A 19,277-nucleotide genomic window follows, 5' to 3' on the forward strand; every position below is an offset into this window, starting at 1 on the left:
AAAACCTCTCAGACAAACAGAAGCTAAATGATGTCAAAGTTAGCGTAAGGAGGGCTATGAGTGAAGCGTTCAGTGAATTTGAAAGTAAAATTCTATGTTCCAACTTGACAGAAAATCCTAGGAAGTTCTGGTCTTATGTTAAATCAGTAAGTGGATTGAAACAGCATATCCAGACACTCTGGGATGATGATGGCATTGAAACAGAGGATGACACAAATAAAGCTGAAATACTGAACACCTTTTTCCAAAGCTGTTTCACAGAAGAAGACCACACTGCAGTTCCTTCTCTAAATCCTCGCATGAACGAAAAAATTGTTGATATCGAAATAAGTGTCGAAGGAATAGAAAAGCAACTGAAATCACTGAACAGAGGAAAGTTCACTAGACCTGACTTGATACCAATTTGATTCTACACAGAGTACGCGAAAGAACTTGCCCTCCTTCTAACAGCCATGTACTGCAAGTCTCTAGAGGAGCGGAAAGTTCCAAATGATTGGAAAAGAGCACAGGTAGTCCCAGTTTTCAAGAAGGGTAATTCAGCAGATGCGCATAACTGTAGGCCTATATCTCTGACATTGGTCTGTTCTAGAATTTTAGAACATGTTTTTTGCTCGTGTATCGTGTTATTTCTGGAAACCCAGAATCTACTCTGTAGGAATCAACATGGATTCCAGAAACAGTGATTGTGTGAGACCCAACTTGCTTTATTTGTTCATAAGACCCAGAAAACAGTAGATACAGGCTCCCAGGTAGATGCCATTTTCCTTGACTTCCAGAAGGCATTCAATACAATTCCGCACTGTTGCCCAATAAACAAAGTAAGAGCCTACAGAGTATCAGACCAGCTGTGTGGCTGGATTGATGAGTTTTTAGCAAACATAACACAGCATGTTGTTCTCAATGGAGAGACGTCTACAGACGTTAAAGTAACCTCTGGCATGCCACAGGGGAGTGTTATGGGACCATTGCTTTTCACAATATATATAAGTGACCTAGCAGATAGTGTCGGAAGTTCCATGCAGCTTTTCACGGATGATGCTGTAGTATACAGAGAAGTTGCAGCATTAGAAAATTGCAGCAAAATGCAGGAAGATCTGCAGCAGATAGGCACTTGGTGCAGGGAGTGGCAACTGACCCTTAACATAGACAAATGTAATGTATTGCGAATACATAGAAAGAGGGATCCTTTATTGTATGATTATATGATAGTGGAACAAACACTGGTAGCAGTTACTTCTGTAAAATATTTGGGAGTATGTGTACAGAATGATTTAAAGTGGAATGATCATATAAAATTAATTGTTGGTAAGGCGGGTGCCAGGTTGAGATTCTCTGGGAGAGTCCTTCAAAAATGTAGTCCATCAACAAAGGAGGTGGCTTACAAAACACTCGTTCAACCTATACTTGAGTATTGCTCATCTGTGTGGGATCCATACCAGGGCGGATTGACAGAGGGGATAGAGAAGATCCAAAGAAGATTGGCACATTTCATCGCAGGGTTATTTGGTAAGATTGATAGCATTACGGAGATGTTTAGCAAACTCAAGTGGCAGACTCTGCAAGAGGGATGCTCTGCATCACAGTGTAGCTTGATGTCCAGGTTTCGAGAGGGTACGTTTTGTGGATGAGGTATCAAATATATTGCTTCCCCCTGCTTATACCTCCCGAGGAGATCACAAATGTGGTGGCTTTCCAGCAGTCGTTCTTCCCGCGAACCATACGCAACTGGAACAGGAAAGGGAGGTAATGACAGTGGCATGTAAAGTGCTCTCCACCACACACTGTTGGGTGGTATGCAGAGTATAAATGTAGATGTAGATGTAGATGCAGATGTAGATGAAAAATGCCTGTGCACATCCTGCAAGACAGACAAAAAACGCTATATAGGAGTTGTGCTGGGAAGCGATTCCACACAGATTCTATTCATCTGATCTTGTCCCCTCACATTTTCACCTTCTCCAGTGACTATGAACAGCATCTAAGGAACTTCTTTTCTGTACGGAACTGTGCTCCAAATGTGGCTCAATGAGTACCTCATGATTTTTGAAGTTGTGGAATCGAAATGTAACCCCTGCTTTGGTAGACTGTTGTAAACAGTGAAGGATAATATGTTATTAATGACTAAAGTCTGTGTTATGTCTATCTGTTGTGTTTATTAATCTTATAGATGACTAAAAGGACTCTAAAATTCTAGAGACCAGGTGGTGTAACAGCAAATAATTGCTGAAGATTTTACTCTACATAAGTTGGGAGGGCAATAAAACAACACACGTTATTGTTTCTTGATTTTTTAAATTCAAACAACAATTGATTACCTTATCATATTTCAAATGTTATTTAAAAATTCAAAATTAAATCTTTTGCTTTGAAACAAAGTTGGTGCAATGAAATGTTATGAATACAATCATGCTCAGGAACTGTGTGCTGGAATGTTGTCAAGACAAAGTCCATCTGCCACAGAGTGGAGTTGTATGTTGGTTTATTGTTGAAAATAGGATCCAGATTAATGCTTCTTATCTATGTCAATGACATTAGAAAATGAGATCTTGGATTTTGTCACACATTTTGTTGTGCAACACTCTGTCATTATAAGATCTTAATTTCAGAGAAAGTTGAAAATTGCAAGCCCTAGAAAGATTATACATCTTGAGTAAGTATATGCAAATACATATTTATTGAATTACTTTGTAGCTTCTACATCTTCTTTCTTACATCAAACTTTCTGACAAGTCCACAGACCACATATCACAGTCTTTTACAACACTGAAATAAGATATGTAAGACAATGCAAATGAAGAAATGATTTAATAATGAGACAGTTATTACTTGTGTTACTCACAATGCATATCTTGTTGCACTGTCCCTCTCTTTCTCTAGATGTTCCATATCACTATTATAGTTCATGTGTGTGTTTAATTCCTTGAAAACAGAAAAAATTCAAGGTAAGTAAGTTCCCATGTACATTTAATATTAACTTTTATAGCTATTACATTTATCATTTATTTGTGTGAATAAGGGTAGATAAATACTCATCCAAAAGAAGAGGTTCAGTACCTATAAATGGATGATAAATTGTATGGGTTTCTGATAAACCATTCCAAGTTCCATCTGGTTTCATTGAGAGAGGACAATAGGTCTGTGTGGGGTGGAAGGAGGAGACACATCTGGTTGATGTATGTGTGTGTGTGTGTGTGTGTGTGTGTGTGTGTGTTTGTGTATATATATGTCTGTTGATTGATGCACTTTTATTTGCCTGAAGCCTTATTATGACAGTGGTAATACAAAAATACTGAAATAATATGTTCTTTGTTCATTTTTTTACAGAATTATATTTTATTTTTTCCACCAATTTTCTCATATTTTAATATACCATACAGTATTTTGATTGTCAGATTAAAAAGGCCAGCTTTACACTGTTTGCACCTATTATACAGGAACATGTCTGATCACACCAGAGGCAAGCTTACAACGTTCATGCTCCTTTGGGAATAACAATATTTGAAAGGGTTTACAATTTTTCTTAACAATGAATTCCTACTAGCTTTCATTACATTGTTAATTTCAATTATTATTTTGTAAATGAATCCAAAAATAAACATAGTAAACAGTACAGGTTTGTGTAATTAGGGACAGATATTTTAATTGTGCAAATAATTCGTAATTTCAAATGTTTATAAAAAAATAATAATTTTAACTGTATGTTCAGAACTGGTAGTTATCAATTACAGCATTGAAACTAAAATATTTTATAAAGTAATTCACTTTCATAAATTTTAGCTTGAAATATAACATACTGTGTATAAAATTATATGAAAGTTTTCTGAAAAGTAAGAGATAATCCCGACCTGTCAGAAATTCTAAAAATAATACTGGTATTGGCAGGAAAAGTTGTTGAGGAAAGGTAATACTAGAGGAAGATGTCCCGTTACAAGCAGCAGCACTATAGTTGTTGCTTTTTCCCCCCTAAAACAGCTTGATGAGTAAAGCCCTGTTCATCTTTTCCAGATTCTTGCTGACTGACTACAACTGCAATGCACTGATAACTATATTTCAACCATGCATCACTTTACCAGTAATGGTGCCTAACAGAAAGTCATGATATTAACATGACTAACTTTGAAAATCCTGCAGCACACAGACTCAACTCATTCCTATAAAGCAGGGTATCCATACAGTAGATAGTTTTCCATGTACATTCGATTAAGTAGTAAAAGTTTATTTATAACCACACTGTATGTTTCATATGATATTACCTAATGTTCCTGTCTTTCATGTTGCTCTTGAAAATGTTATAGCTCTGTATTGAAGGTTATTTAAAAACCTTCCAATTGAGAGTGTACAATATTTTCTGCTATTGACAATTTTGCAGTATATCATGTAAAACAATGTGGTTAATAGGAAAACTTTGTAATGGAAAATTTTGTAATGGCTCAATTTATAAATGAATTAGTGTACATAGTTGTGCATTCAGTTGAGTAAAAAAAGCATTTTGAAGTTAGAACTTCTTTATTATGTACGAAGATTTATTACAGAGCATGTTCTGTTGTAATTGTTATATGTATTTGTTTGAGGTCTTCCTTATGGGCTTTGTGTGGCAATGATTTCTGTAGCATTGTGTTCAATGTCATTGCAAGTGTAGCAAAGTGTCTTCTGTGCTGTACGTGGCTCTAAGACATGTCAATGACTAAGACATGATATACAGCAATATTGTCAAATACTGTCAGTATATACTGAATCTTTTTTAAATAGCCAATTGTTCGGTTGGTTGAATGTCAGAGTCTCAACTGGATGTCAGTCTAACATGAAGACACACCCTAATAACCGATCTCTTGTCTTATGTATAATCAATACATAACAAATTCTGATTGTAACTACAAGTTGGAATACCAATTTAGTGGATGTCAGTGTCAAATCAAGATTTAAGATGATGTCATCTACTGAGGAGTTGAATGATTACTACAGAGCCACATGTGTTGTTTATTCACAACATACATATTGATCAGACTCTCACACATGGTGACCCTGGCATGAAACAAACTATGAAGGAAATGAAATTAAACTTAGGATAAAAAATCAAGAAGATGCAACTAATTTGCAAAGATTTTTGCCATGTTCTCTGATATTTTACTGATAGTTTTTATTTAGAAACGCCATGATACACACTGAGGTGACAAAGGGTATGAGAATCTCCTAATGTTGTGTTGGACATTATTTTTCCCAGTGTAGTGCAGCAACTCTTCATGGAATTTACACAAAAAGTTGTTGGAGGTCCCCTGCAGAAATAATGAGCAATGCTGCCTCTATGGCCATCGATAATTGTGAAAGTGTTCCAGGTTCAGGATTTTGTGCATAAACTGACCTCTCAATAATGTCCCTTGAACCAATAAGCGTTTGGTGGGATACATGCTGAGTGACTGGGTGGCCAAATTATTTGCTTGAATTGGCCAGAATGCTCTTCAAATCAATTGCAAATAATTGTGGCCTGGTGCTATAGCACACTGTCATCTATACAAATTCCATGGTTGTTTGGGAATATGAATGGCTGCAAATGGTTCTCCAAGTAGCCAAAAATAATTATTTCCAGTCAATGATCAGTTCAGTTGGACCAAAGGACAGCTCAAACCATTATAGAGCCAACCACAGCTTGCACAGTGCCTTGTTGATAACTTGGATCTATGGCTTTCTAGGATTTGCATCACACCCGAGTCCTACCATCAGCTCTTACTAAATGAGATCAGGACTCATCTGACCAGCCCATGGTTTCCCAGTCATATAGGCTCCAACTGATATGGTCATGAGCTCAGCAGAGGTGATGCAGGTGATCCCGTGCTAATAGCAAAGGCACTCATGCCATCATCTGCTGCCATAGCCCATTAAAGTCAAATGTTGCTGCACTGTCCTAATGAATATGTTCATCGTACACCCCACATTAAATTCTGTGGTTATTTCACAGAGTGTTGCTTGTCTCTTAGCAATGACCATTCTACACAAAAGTCATTGCTCTTGGTCATTAAGTGAAGGCCATTGGCCACTGTGTTTTCCATAGTGAAAGATAAGGGAGTCACTCTCTTGACACTGTGGACCCCCAAATATTGAATTTCCTAACAATTTATGAAATATAAAGTCCCATGTGTCCAGATCCAACTACCATTCTGCATTCAAACTCTGTTAATTCCCATCATGTGGCCACAATCACTCAGAAAACTTTTCACATGAATCATCTCAGAACAAATAACAGCTCTACCAATGCACCACCATTTTATACCATGTGTACATAACACTGTTGCCATCTGTATGTGCAAGTCAGTATCCTATGACTTTTGTCACTTCAGTGTATAGAGTTTGGAATTTTTTCATTGTCTGACAACAGTGAAATATTTTGTAATTGAATTCTTTTGTGAATATGTTATAAATTTCATTACTACAAAGTTTCATACACACTCTTATGAGAAAAAGGTGTTCTACTGTTAAGTGTATGTATGTACAGTAATGTAAAGTTTTTTACTGTTAATAAATACAGTATCCAACATGAGTATCACAATCTCCAATTGGAAGAGGCAGACATAGATTTGATTTAGCCAGCATCTTTCTGCTATATCCACACACCCTCCCCACTCACCCTAGAGCCTTCTATGCAAGGCTCTGCTAGACATACACTGAGTAGAGTCAGCACAATGTCACATGTAACAAAATTGGAGATAGTAGTGTTTCTGTGGTATGGCTCCGCCAATGTGTCTTCTCACTCATATAAATGAAGTGCTACTCATTTCAACGAGACTTCATAAAATAGTTTTTACATATCAGTATCTTAATGATTCAGTGTCACTGAAGTAACAGTTATAATTATTACCCCGTTCATTCATATGCATTCAAAAGTTAGTTGTATTAATGGTTAAGTTTTGCATGGCATATCACAGAAGTCATATCTTCCATACAGTCACCTGACCATTTTCTCAGTTGAAAATGGGAAACTTCACTGTCATGTGTCCCAGTTTTATTTAATGTGACTAGGTATACCTGCACTCAGTTCATTGAGCTCTTTCTGAAATTGCACATTATTCTTGTTACCAAATGGTCAAACAGAACAAAAAACAAATTTTATAGACAACTTCATTCAACAGTTGATTCTCAGGATTGTGATTACTCATTGGTTTTTGGCAATTCCCATTCCCATGGCAAACTATTGAAAGAAGGACATCACCATCATAAAAGTGAACATGCAGAGAAAGTAGTTTTACTGAAATTAACACAATACAGTAGTAGCTGAAACCAGACTGAGTCAAACATAATCGCAAAGTCCGTCACAGTAGTACTTGTTACAATCTGTCTTTTCAGGAATGGTGCTGATGGTTGCCAAAGGGTGACCCTCCTACACTCCCCACCCACTAGCAGTGCAGAGCACTTGTGGGGAAACAAAGAAGTGATGCCAAAGCTGACAAGGTGATACAGTTGTTGGTCAGGATCAGGTGTCATGTGTGGCAAGTTTGTCTGTCCTGCTGCATCATGTCTTGCCCAGAAGGTGAGGGCAGCTAGGCCATTTCTCACAGAGATGTGTAGTCCAAATTGACATAGCCTTGATGCCACACCAGAGGGTGGAGTGGGTGGCCAGCACAAGAGACTGGGATTGACTGATCCTGCATCATGGAGATGTCACACATGACAAGCAGAGGGGCATGCAGCTGGAAAGTTGGCCGTGGTCATCAACTGAGGCAGTGATGAGATATTCTTCCACATCGGGAGGAAGGGTGAAGGTGCCAGAAGCATTATATGATGTGCAATGCTGTCAATCATGGCAGGGGGTGGGGGGGGGGAGGGGGGGGGGGGAGGGGGGACATGAAGTGAGTGCTGTTGCATAGTTGTAATGAGAGATCCTTAACTGGGAAAGAGGAGAAGTCAACAATAAAGTGTGTGATGCAGGAGGAAGAGAGAGACATGATAATCTTCAGATGAGGATCAGTGAGGGGAGTATCAGTGAGGAGGATTTTACACTTAGTACCTGGAGCACTTAGAACACACGAAACATGCAGATAACAAGAGTCACCAATACTTAGGAAGTCAGACAGTGAGGGCAGCTTAGTGGGTAGAGAAAACTGATCAGCTGATGGAGATGCCAAGTTATCCTTGGGAGGCATGTCATCATGAAGTGTCAAAGCTGACTTGAGTCTGTTGATGGAGACACTTTGCAGCTTACCAGGTAAGTGGATATCAAAAGTGTGGGTGGAGTGATGGAGCACTTTGTGGGGGCCAGAATAAGACTGTTGGAGAGCAGCGCACATGGTATGGTAACAGAGCACTACGTAGTCACAGTGCCCTAAGTTCTTATGAATGAAGACACATGGAGCATTGTGGGTGCAGGAGTGAAAACTGCAAGCTCTCATTGAATGCTGTGTGAATTCTGAGCAGAACCCAGAGGAGTGTCTTAGATAAGGAAGTGGAATGATAAATTAGCACTGCTAAATAGACTTGGTAGCAGAATACAATGAACCCATTACTTTGGGGATGATAAGCAGTTGCGTGAAATTTACTGGCACCACACAAGTTACATAGCCTGCTGAAAAGGATGGATTCACGTTATCACCCCTGATCAATAGAATAGAAGAGGAGCAGCTGACAAGAGCTATCTGAGAGGTGACTGACAGTATAGGCAGTATTGTCTGGCAGAGGCACAGCCTTTACCCATCTTCTGACATGGTCAATAATAGACAATATGAATTTACAACCATTCCAGTACTGACGAAACTCTACTGTCTGGTGAGCAAGGTGTATGAAACAGGTGAAATACCCTCAGACTTCAAGAACAACATAATAATTCCAATCCCATAGAAAGCAGGTGTTGACAGATGTGAAAATTACTGAACAATCAGTCTAATAAGCCACAGCTGCAAAATACTAACATGAATTCCTTACAGACGAATGGAAAAGCTAGTAGAAGCTGACCTCGGGGAAGATCAGTTTGGATTCTGTAGAAATACTGGAACACGTGAGGCAATACTGACCTTACGACTTATCTTAGAAGAAAGATTAAGGAAAGGCAAACCTACATTTCTAGCATTTGTAGACTTAGAGAAAGGTTTTGACAATGTTGACTGGAATACTCTCTTTCAAATTCTAAAGGTGGCAGGGATAAAATACAGGGAGCGAAAGGCTATTTACAATTTGTACAGGAACCAGATGGCAGTTATAAGAGTTGAGGGCTATGAAAGGGAAGTAGTGGTTGGGAAGGGAGTAAGACAGGGTTTTAGCCTATCCCCAATGTTATTCAACTGTATATTGAGCAAGCAGTAAAGGAAACAAAAGAAAAATTCAGAGTGGGTATTAAAATCCAGGGAGAAGAAATAAAAACTTTGAGGTACGCTGATGACATTGCAATTCTGTCAGAGACAGCAAAGGACTTGGAAGAGCAGTTGAACGGAATGGACAGTGTCTTGAAAGGAGGGTATAAGATGAAAATCAACAAAAGCAAAACGAGGATAATGGAATGTAGTCAAATTAAGTCGGGTGATACTGAGGAAATTAGATTAGGAAATGAGACACTTAAAGTAGTAAAGGAGTTTTGCTATTGGGGGAGCAAAATAACTGACGATGGTCGAAGTAGAGAGGATATAAAATGTAGACTAGCAATGGCAAGGAAAGTGTTTCTGAAGAAGAGAAATTTGTTAACATCGAGTATAGATTTAAGTCTCAGGAAGTTATTTCTGAAAGTATTTGTATGTAGTGTAGCCATGTATGGAAGTGAAACTTGGACAAGAAGAGAATACAAGCTTTTGAAATGTGGTGCTATAGAAGAATGCTGAAGATTAGATGGGTAGACCACACAATTAATGAGGAGGTATTGAATAGGACTGGAGAGAAGAGAAGTTTGTGGCAAAACTTGACGAGAAAAAGGGATCCGTTGGTAGGACATGTTCTGAGGCATCAAGGGATCACCAATTTAGTACTAGAGGGCAGTGTGGAGGGTAAAAATCGTAGAGGGAGACCAAGAGATGAATACACTAAGCAGATTCAGAAGGATGTAGGTTGCAGTAGGTACTGGGAGATGAAGAAGCTTGCACGGGATAGAGTACCATGGAGAGCTGCATCAAACCAGTCTCAGGACTGAAGACCACAACAACAACAACAACAACAACAACCATGTGAGGTGGGAAGAGGATTGAAAAGGTCGATATGAACGTGTCAAAACCATACTTTGGGGATGTCACATGGACCCATCAGATGTTGGGTATGGCACCTGACTTAACTACATTGACATGGTAGGCATGTACATGACCAGACATTACAGACTGACTTAGCCCCCACCCAAATGAAGCACTCAGTGACAAGGCCAGTAGTTCCCTGATGCCTGGATGGTTAATGACGTGAATCATTGTGGAGACTTTGTAGTGCAGTGAGGCTGGAATGAGGCAGTTCATGGCACCTGCAGAGGTGGGACATAGTAAAGGGCCATGGCAGCAGTGTGGTTTTATAGTCAATGTGGTACCATTGACTTGTTGTAAATGGTAGATATCTACATCATCTTGTTATAGATATGCCAGTTCATCCAAGTCCAAAAGTGAAGAGGTGGTGTGTACAACTTGTGTCATGTAGCTGGCAATGATGTTATCAGCTCCTTTGGTATAGTGGGCATCAATGATGTACTGGCAAGCAACGTCCATGTGACGGAAGTGCCAGGGCAGCAAGTTGTTGGGTGGTTATGTATGGCATCAATGGCTGATTTGTGATCTGTGCAGGCAGTTACAGACTGGCATTCTATGTCCTCATGAAAGTGGTGGACTACCTCATATATTGCACATGGTTCCTATCAATTGTGGACCACTTACATTGTGAGGCAGAGAGTTCCTTGGAGAAGGAACAAAGGGGTTGCATCAAGTCACCGAAGTGCTGCTGTAGGATGGCACCAATCAAAGACTCATTCACAGCAGTAGTGATAGAAATGCATGCATCAGTGATGGGGTAGTGAGCATGACAGCAGTGGCCAGTGCAGTTTCTAGTGTGTTGAAAGCACTCCACTTGTCATCAGGCCGTAGCACTTTGAAGGTGCCAGAAGTATTTCTCCTGTTAAGGCATCTATCAGAGAGACTTGCTTGGATGCAATGCCAGGAATATGATGTTGTCAGAAATTAATCAAACTAAGGAAATGACAGAAGTTTCAGAATATCTTGCATAATGCCAAATCACAGATTAATGGAACACAGTCAGATGTAGAATGAATACCTATGGTGGAGATGGTATGGCTGAGGAAAGTGAACATTGGTGACACATAAATGAGATTTATCACAGTGTATCTTGATGCTGTTATTGGCAAGTGGTTTGAGAACAAAAAGCAATCAATAGAATGCAGCTGAAACTGCACAGCGTTTTTGAGACTGTACTGCATGTAGCAGCACTCAAATAAGGTGAACAACAGGATAGCAGCTGTTTTAGGAGTATCATCACTGTGTGTGGGGATAAGCCTTGTGATTATCAGCAAGACTGAAGATCTGCACACCATGCAATTCTTGCACAAAATCCTGGACATGTGGTATCAGATTATTGTCTAGATCATCTGAGCACTGAGTCTGTGATAGTCCCACATAAGCAAGAAGAACCATCTTTCTTACATACAAGGTGTATTGGGGACAACCAATTACTGTCTGAAGGGTGCACAATTCCAGAATTTAGATGTTTTGGATAGCAGCTTTAGCATGGCAGAGTTTGGTGGAATTGTGGCAAAGAGCCTTATATTAGATGGGGGTCTCTCAGTTGTCATTAGCCTGTGGCAGGTGCCATTAATAATAGCGCCTATAAATGAGGCAGACACTGGACAGTGAAGTTGGAACACATGAAACACTGGTAGTTCAGTTGCCACTGACCTGAAGAGTTTGCTGCACAGGTGAATGAAAAGGTGAGTCAGGAAAAGGTAAGCATCATAGATATCATGTGACCATAACACAGTGAGGTCAGTGACCATGAAGAGAGCATGAGCCAGGGTGGCTGACATGCCAGTGAAGAGCTGATAAAGTTTGTCATTGTTGAAGTGGAGGTCAACACTCTTGCAACTTTGAGTCATAAACTGGGCCAGTGAGTTGAGAAGATCTGCCATCAGATGTGAGCATACAGAAGTAGTGCAGATGAGTGCATTGCACTGAGTGAGAGAGGAGGGGGTTGAGGGGATGACAGCACACAGAATGCAAGAGCATGATGTGTGGTGAAGCAGTGTGGCCCATTGGAGGTCTGGTGAGAGGCCAAAATGTTTGAGAAAATTGATCCCAAGAATGAGCTGTTGACATCAACAGCCTGTAAGGACCAAAGAAAGAATGGGTTCAGACTGAGCTGGAGATGAAGGCCAGTTGATCTGTGAACAGGTATCTAGGAGTTGTTGGCTACGTGAAGTCTTGAAGGAGCACATAATGGTGGGATGACATTGGCATCAGCCCTGTTGCTGACAAGGAAGCTGAACATTCTGGTGGGATCAAAAATGTAGAGCCACTATGTTGGAGGACTGAGTTGAAAAGGGCACTCTGCAGCATTGCTGTGAGCTGTGAGACCTATAAGGACTTTGTAATCTTACCCTCCCACATATCACTGTTAAAGTTTTCTTAATGTCTTCATTAGTTTGAGAGACCTAAAATATGCAAAAGAAAAACACTTTACTTATTTTCATTTTCTCTTGTTGTTCTTGTTGGCTCCAAGTCTTGGGTCTAGGGGTACATTCTCATGGTTGAAATTTTGATTTATAATGTTGTGGGTTCCTGATGACTAAATAACTAATGAAGATTTGTGTGTATTATTCTTTAATTTTATTCCTTGTCACATTTTCCAATATCACACTTTTTTTTTTTTTTTTTTTTTTTTTTTTTTTTTTTTTTTTTTTTTTTTTTTTTTTTGCAGTTTCCACTTAATATTCCAAATTACATTGTTAGTTCGATCATACAAATACCTCTGTCTCCATCAGAGGCATGCCCACTACTCCTTAAATTCTGCGGTATTCACAATATTCCAAAAGTTTACAAAGCAAAAGAGTTTACAAACTTTCTTGACAAAAGAAGAATCAAATGAAATTCTTTCAGTGAAACAGCTGAAAATGTTCACCTATACAAGAATCGACAGTATACGTGGTATTGGTTATTTCTATGAAAGAAAGGTAATGTTAGAGGAGGATGTTGCATTACAATATTCCACTCACAATATTTGGAAATAGTGTGTTTACAATATTTTGTGACAGTCATAAGGTCTGTCAAACAGTGAACAAAATAATGCCTAGGATTGCACATGGATGTATAGAAGTATCTGATACATAAAATATTGCAGAAAACATAAGAAAAATATCTGCTATACAAATCATATTCTATACATATATCAGGTCCTGGCATTCAGATTTTCAGATCTGTGGAACATACTATCACAAGACAAATAATACAAGGTCAAAAATACAACATTGCACCACTGAACTATGGAAATAATTTCAGAGACATACAAAATTAGTAGAATTACAAATTTTAAGTTTAATCCACACAATGAAACCATCAAAATCTTCAAAGGAGAAGAGAGAAATTTCAGAGCCTAAGTGTACTACGAGTGAGCCAACTCAAAAAACTCGTGATGACAGGTACAGACCAGAAGAATATATTCAACCAGCAAATAGTTTCACAGATGCACACACACACACACATACACACACAACTGTTATAACCAGGGATACATAAAATAGAGTTAAGCATGAGTCAGCCCACAACTCAATATCCAATCAGATACAATATTGCAATACTCAGGATAAATTCAAGTAAACATAGTCACAAATGTCTTTGAATGATGACACAACCCAGTAGCCAGAGAACCAAAATCAGAGTATGAAAGCAGACATATATGCATCTTGATATATTATCTACACTAGTAAATGTCTTCCACACTATTTGTTAATTGTCCATACAAACTAACACACACACACACACACACACACACACACACACACACATACTATGTATGGATAGATATGTGTGTGTGTGTGTGTGTGTGTGTGTGTGTGTGTGTGTGTGTGTGTGTGTGTGTGTGTGTGTGCGCGCGAGTATATACCTATCCTTTTTTCCCCCTAAGGTAAGTCTTTCCGCTCCCGGGATTGCAATGACTCCTTACCCTCTCCCTTAAAACCCACATCCTTTCATCTTTCCTTTTCCTTCCCTCTTTCCTGAAGAAGCAACCTTTGGTTGCGAAAGCTAGAAATTTTGTGTGTGTGTTTGTGTGTTATTTTATTGTGCCTGTCTACCGGCACTTTCCCGCTTGGTAAGTCTTTATATATATATATAAGAGCTAGAAGATTCACTTACAAATGATTAAAAAAATACATACTGATTTAAAGTTACATAATATATTGCACTTGAAAAAAAAAACATGCATTTATGCTGAATGACACTGTCTTTAGTAGTCATGGCTAACAATTCACAAATATCAGGCACAACACTGATTTAATTAGCAGACGTTCAAGTGTGTTGCCCAAAACCTATGATCTCTTGCAAGTTGACTGGCCCAGCAGGGTACAGCCATAAGTGCATCTTTCAGCTTCCTCCTTAAAGCTCTCATCACATGCTCCAACTTCTGTCTAGCATTCATTTTGTGTACTAAATATGCTGTTCAATACCTTCTCCTTAGTAACTTCCCCCCCCCCCCCCTCTTCCTCACCCCGCCCCATGAACCATGGACCTTGCCGTTGGTGGGGAGGCTTGCGGCCTCAACGATACAGATAGCCGTACCGTAGGTGCAACCACAACGGAGGGGTATCTCTTGAGAGGCCAGACAAACGTATGGTTCCTGAAGAGGGGCAGCAGCCTTTTCAGTAGTTGCAGGGGCAACAGTCTGGATGATTGACTAATCTGGTCTTGTAACATTAACCAAAATGGCCTTGCTGTTCTGGTACTGCGAACGGCTGAAAGCAAGGGGAAACTACAGCGTTAATTTTTCCTGAGGGCATGCAGCTTTACTGTATGATTAAATGATGATGGCGTCCTCTTGGATAAAATATTCCAGAGGTAAAATAGTCCCCCATTCGGATGGATCTCCCGGTGGGGACTACTCAAGAGGACGTTGTTATCAGGAGAAAGAAAACAGGCGTTCTATGGATCGGAGCTTGGAATGTCAGATCCCTTAATCGGGCAGGTAGGCTAGAAAATTTAAAAAGGGAAATGGATAGGTTAAAATTAGATATAGCGAGAATTAGTGAAGTTCGGTGGCAGGAGGAACAAGACTTTTGGTCAGGTGAATACAGGATCATAAATACAAAATCAAATAGGGGTAATGCAGGAGTAGCTTTAATAATGAATAAAAAAATAGGAGTGCAGGTAAGCTACTGCGAACAGCATAGTGAATGATTATTGTGGCGAAGATAGATACGAAATCCACACCTACTACAGTAGTACAAGTTTATATGCCAACTAGCCCTGCAGATGATGAAGAAATTGATGAAATGTATGATGAGATAAAAGAAATTATTCAGGTAGTGAAGGGAGATGAAAATTTAATAGTCATGGGTGACTGGAATTCATCAGTAGGAAAAGGGAGAGAAGGAAACACAGTGGGTGCATATGGATTGGGGGGAGAGGAATGAAAGAGGAAACCGCCTGGTAGAATTTTGCGCAGAGCATAACTTAATCATAGCTAATACTTGGATTAAGAATCATAAAAGAAGGTCGTATACATGGAAGAACCCTGGAGATACTGAAAGGTATCAGATAGATTATATAATGGTAAGACAGAGATTTAGGAACAAGGTTTTGAATTGTAAGACATTTCCAGGGGCATATGTGGACTCTGACCACAATCTATTGGTTATGAACTGTAGATTAAAACTGAAGAAACTGCAAAAAGGTGAGAATTTAAGGAGATGGGAACTGGATAAACTGAAATAACCAGAGATTGTACAGAGTTTCAGGGAGAGCATAAGAGAACAACTGACAGGAATGGGGGAAAGAAATACAGATGAAGAAGAATGGGTAGCTTTGAGGGATGAAATAGTGAAGGCAGCAGAGGATCAAACAGGTAAAAAGACGAGGGCTAGTAGAAACCCTTGGGTAACAGAAGAAATATTGAATTTAACTGATGAAAGAAGAAAATATAAAAATTCAGTAAATGAAGCAGGCCAAAAGGATTACAAATGTCCCGAAAATGAGATCGACAGGAAGTGTAAAAGGGATAAGCAGGGATGGCTAGAGGACAAATGTAAGGATGTAGAGGCTTATCTCACTAGGGGTAAGATAGATAGTGCCTACAGGAAAATTAAAGACACCTTCGGAGAAAAGAGAACCACTTGTACGAATATCAAGAGCTCAGATGGAAACCCAGTTCTAAGCAAAGAAGGAATGCAGAAAGGTGGAAGGAGTGTATAGATGGCCTTTACAAGGGTGATTTACTTGAGGACAATATTATGGAAATGGAAGAGGATGTAGATGAAGATGAGATGGGAGATATGATATTGCATGAAGAGTTTGACAGAGCACTGAAAGACCTGAGTCGAAACAAGGCCCCCGGAGTAGACAACATTTCATTAGAACTACTGATGGCCTTGGGGAGCCAGTCCTGACAAAACTCTACCATCTGGTGAGCAGGATGTATGAGACAGGCGAAATACCCTCAGACTTCAAGAAGAATATAATAATCCCAATCCCAAAGAAAACAGGTGTTGACAGATGTGAAAATTACCGAACTATCAGTTTAATAAGTCACAGCTGCAAAATACTAACGCGAATTCTTTACAGATGAAAGGAAAAACTGATAGAAGTCGACCTCGGGGAAGATCAGTTTGGATTCGGTAGAAATGTTGGAACACGTGAGGCAATACTGGCCCTACAACTTATCTTAGAAGAAAGATTAACCAAAGGCAAACCTACGTTTCTAGCATTTGTAGACTTAGAGAAAGCTTTTGACAATGTTGATTGGAATACTCTCTTTCAATTTCTAAAGGTGGCAGGGGTAAAATACAATGAGCAAAAGGCTATTTACAATTTGTACAGAAACCAGATGGCAGTTATAAGAGTCGAGGGGTATGAAAGGGAAGCAGCAGTTGGGAAGGGAGTGAGACAGGTTTGTAGCCTCTCCGCAATGTTATTCAATCTGTATATTGAGCAAGCAATCAAGGAAACAAAATAAAAATTTGGAGTAGGTATTAAAATCCAGGGAGAAGAAATAAAAACTTTAAGGTTCGCCGATGACATTGTAATTCTGTCAGAGACAGCAAAGGACTTGGAAGAGCAGTTGAACAGAATGGACAGTGTCTTGAAAGGAGGGCATAAGATGAACATCAACAAAAGCAAAACGAGGATAATGGAATGTAGTCAAATTAAGTCGGGTGATGCTGAGGAAATTAGATTAGGAAATGAGACACTTAAAGTAGTAAAGGAGTTTTGCTATTTGGGGAGCAAAATAACTGATGACAGTCAAAGTAGAGAGGATATAAAATGTAGACTGGCAATGGCAAGGAAAGTGTTTTTTAAGAAGAGAAATTTGTTAACATTGAGTATTGATTTAAGTATCAGGAAGTCGTTTCTGAAAGTATTCATATGGAGTGTAGCCATGTATGGAAGTGAAACGTGGACGATAAATAGCTTAGACCAGAAGAGAATAGAAGCTTTCGAAATGTGGTGCTACAGAAGAATGCTGAAGGTTAGATGGGTTAATCACATAACTAATGAGGAGGTATTGAGTAGAATTGGGGAGAAGAGGAGCTTGTGGCACAACTTGACTAGAAGAAGGGATCGGTTGGTAGAACATATTCTGAGGCATCACGGGATCACCAATTTAGTATTGGTGGACAGCGTGGAGGATAAAAATCATAGAGGGAGACAAAGAGACGATTACACTAAACAGATTCAGAGGGATGTAGGTTGCAGTGGGTACTGGGAGATGAAGAAGCTTGCACAGGATAGAGTAGCATGGAGAGCTGCATCAAACCAGTCTCAGGAGTGAAGACCACAACAAGAACAACAACAACAGTAACTTTTCAAAGTCACTTATATGGGATTTATGCCAGGTGAAATTAGAAATTGTTCACATATGAAACATTAATAAACAGAGATAAATTCAGTAAATAAAATTGATTAATAAGGTATTACACACAGATATGCTCAAATACTATTCCTAATTTTTGCAGTACAAATTATGAACAATGTCCTATTTCAAAATTGCAAAAGGATCTTCTCATATAGTCTCATGACATATATGTATCAAATTCTAAAACACAAATCTATTGCAGAACATATTTACATAGTGTATCATGGATTTTGACTCAGTAAATAGATAAGACACAACTTAAGAAATCACATAATCTTACACACTAAATTCCAGACAAGCAAAAAACAATTATATAATTTTATGAATCTACAAATGGACTTAAACTCACTCAATGGATGAGATAGAACTCTAGAAATCACATCATCTTACATACTAATATCATAATAATGGAAAAAAATTAGTTACTTATGGATCATGTCTGTAAGCTTTCAATTCAGTAACATTGCATAATCCGAACAACTTCTTAGATTTTAGATACACAGGTCTGTTTACATTAAGAAGTGGATTGTCAAGAATTTTGAATGGTCCAATATAAATATCAAAAAAACTCTTTATCACAGATGTCAACACTTTAGATTTCTCTTTAGCTTTCACCAACACAAGATCTCCTAAATCAAACTTATAAAATCTACCTTTACCATCATGTCTCTGGTTTCTCCTAGCATCCTGTTTTTCATCATCTCCCTAAAACATTCCTCCCTCTCTTGTGGAGACAAAATTTTACTTGGTGGAAAGTCAACATTTTCAGAAATAAGGTTAGGTGGTCTGCGATTAAACATGATTTCAAATGTTGGAAAACATGTTGAAGAATGTTGTAAGCTGTTTATAACAGCCTCAAAATCACTCACATAATCTATCTAACTGATATGATTCTTACTACAATATGTTCTAAACAGTCTTCCAGTCTCATACATCCTTCTGCAGGGTTACTTGAAAGATAGTACACCTAGTTTAGAATATGCCTTGTGGGGTCGATGGGTCACATCAACCACATAAAGCATGGTCTTTGAACTCTAACTGCTCTGACGAGCCACCATGTTAATGTTCCAGTCAGCCTTTGTACCTTGTACAGTGTAAGCACGTATCTTTCTTTGTGCTGAAATATATGTATGTATAGACAATTATGGGTACAGTTTGTTGCTTATAGATTTATCCATATTCCCATTTCTCATACTGGTGATCCCGAAGTTTCTATATCTTCTCCAGCTTCCGCGCCGGATGTGTGGAATCAACAGGTTTTATGT

At 38.9% G+C, this 19,277-nt stretch overlaps 1 long non-coding RNA gene across 1 annotated transcript in view; it reads right to left on the reverse strand.

Moving 5' to 3' along the window:
* LOC126354593 (uncharacterized) overlaps nucleotides 1-19,277 on the reverse strand; it is a 46,952-nt gene that overhangs the window by 19,248 nt on the left and 8,427 nt on the right. The window contains exon 2 of the long non-coding RNA XR_007565358.1: nucleotides 2,840-2,919. This is a non-coding gene — a long non-coding RNA (uncharacterized LOC126354593). The remainder of the gene's footprint in view (nucleotides 1-2,839; nucleotides 2,920-19,277) is intronic.

The sequence above is a fragment of the Schistocerca gregaria genome, chromosome 3, assembly GCF_023897955.1.
Source record: "Schistocerca gregaria isolate iqSchGreg1 chromosome 3, iqSchGreg1.2, whole genome shotgun sequence".
NCBI lineage: Eukaryota > Metazoa > Arthropoda > Insecta > Orthoptera > Acrididae > Schistocerca > Schistocerca gregaria.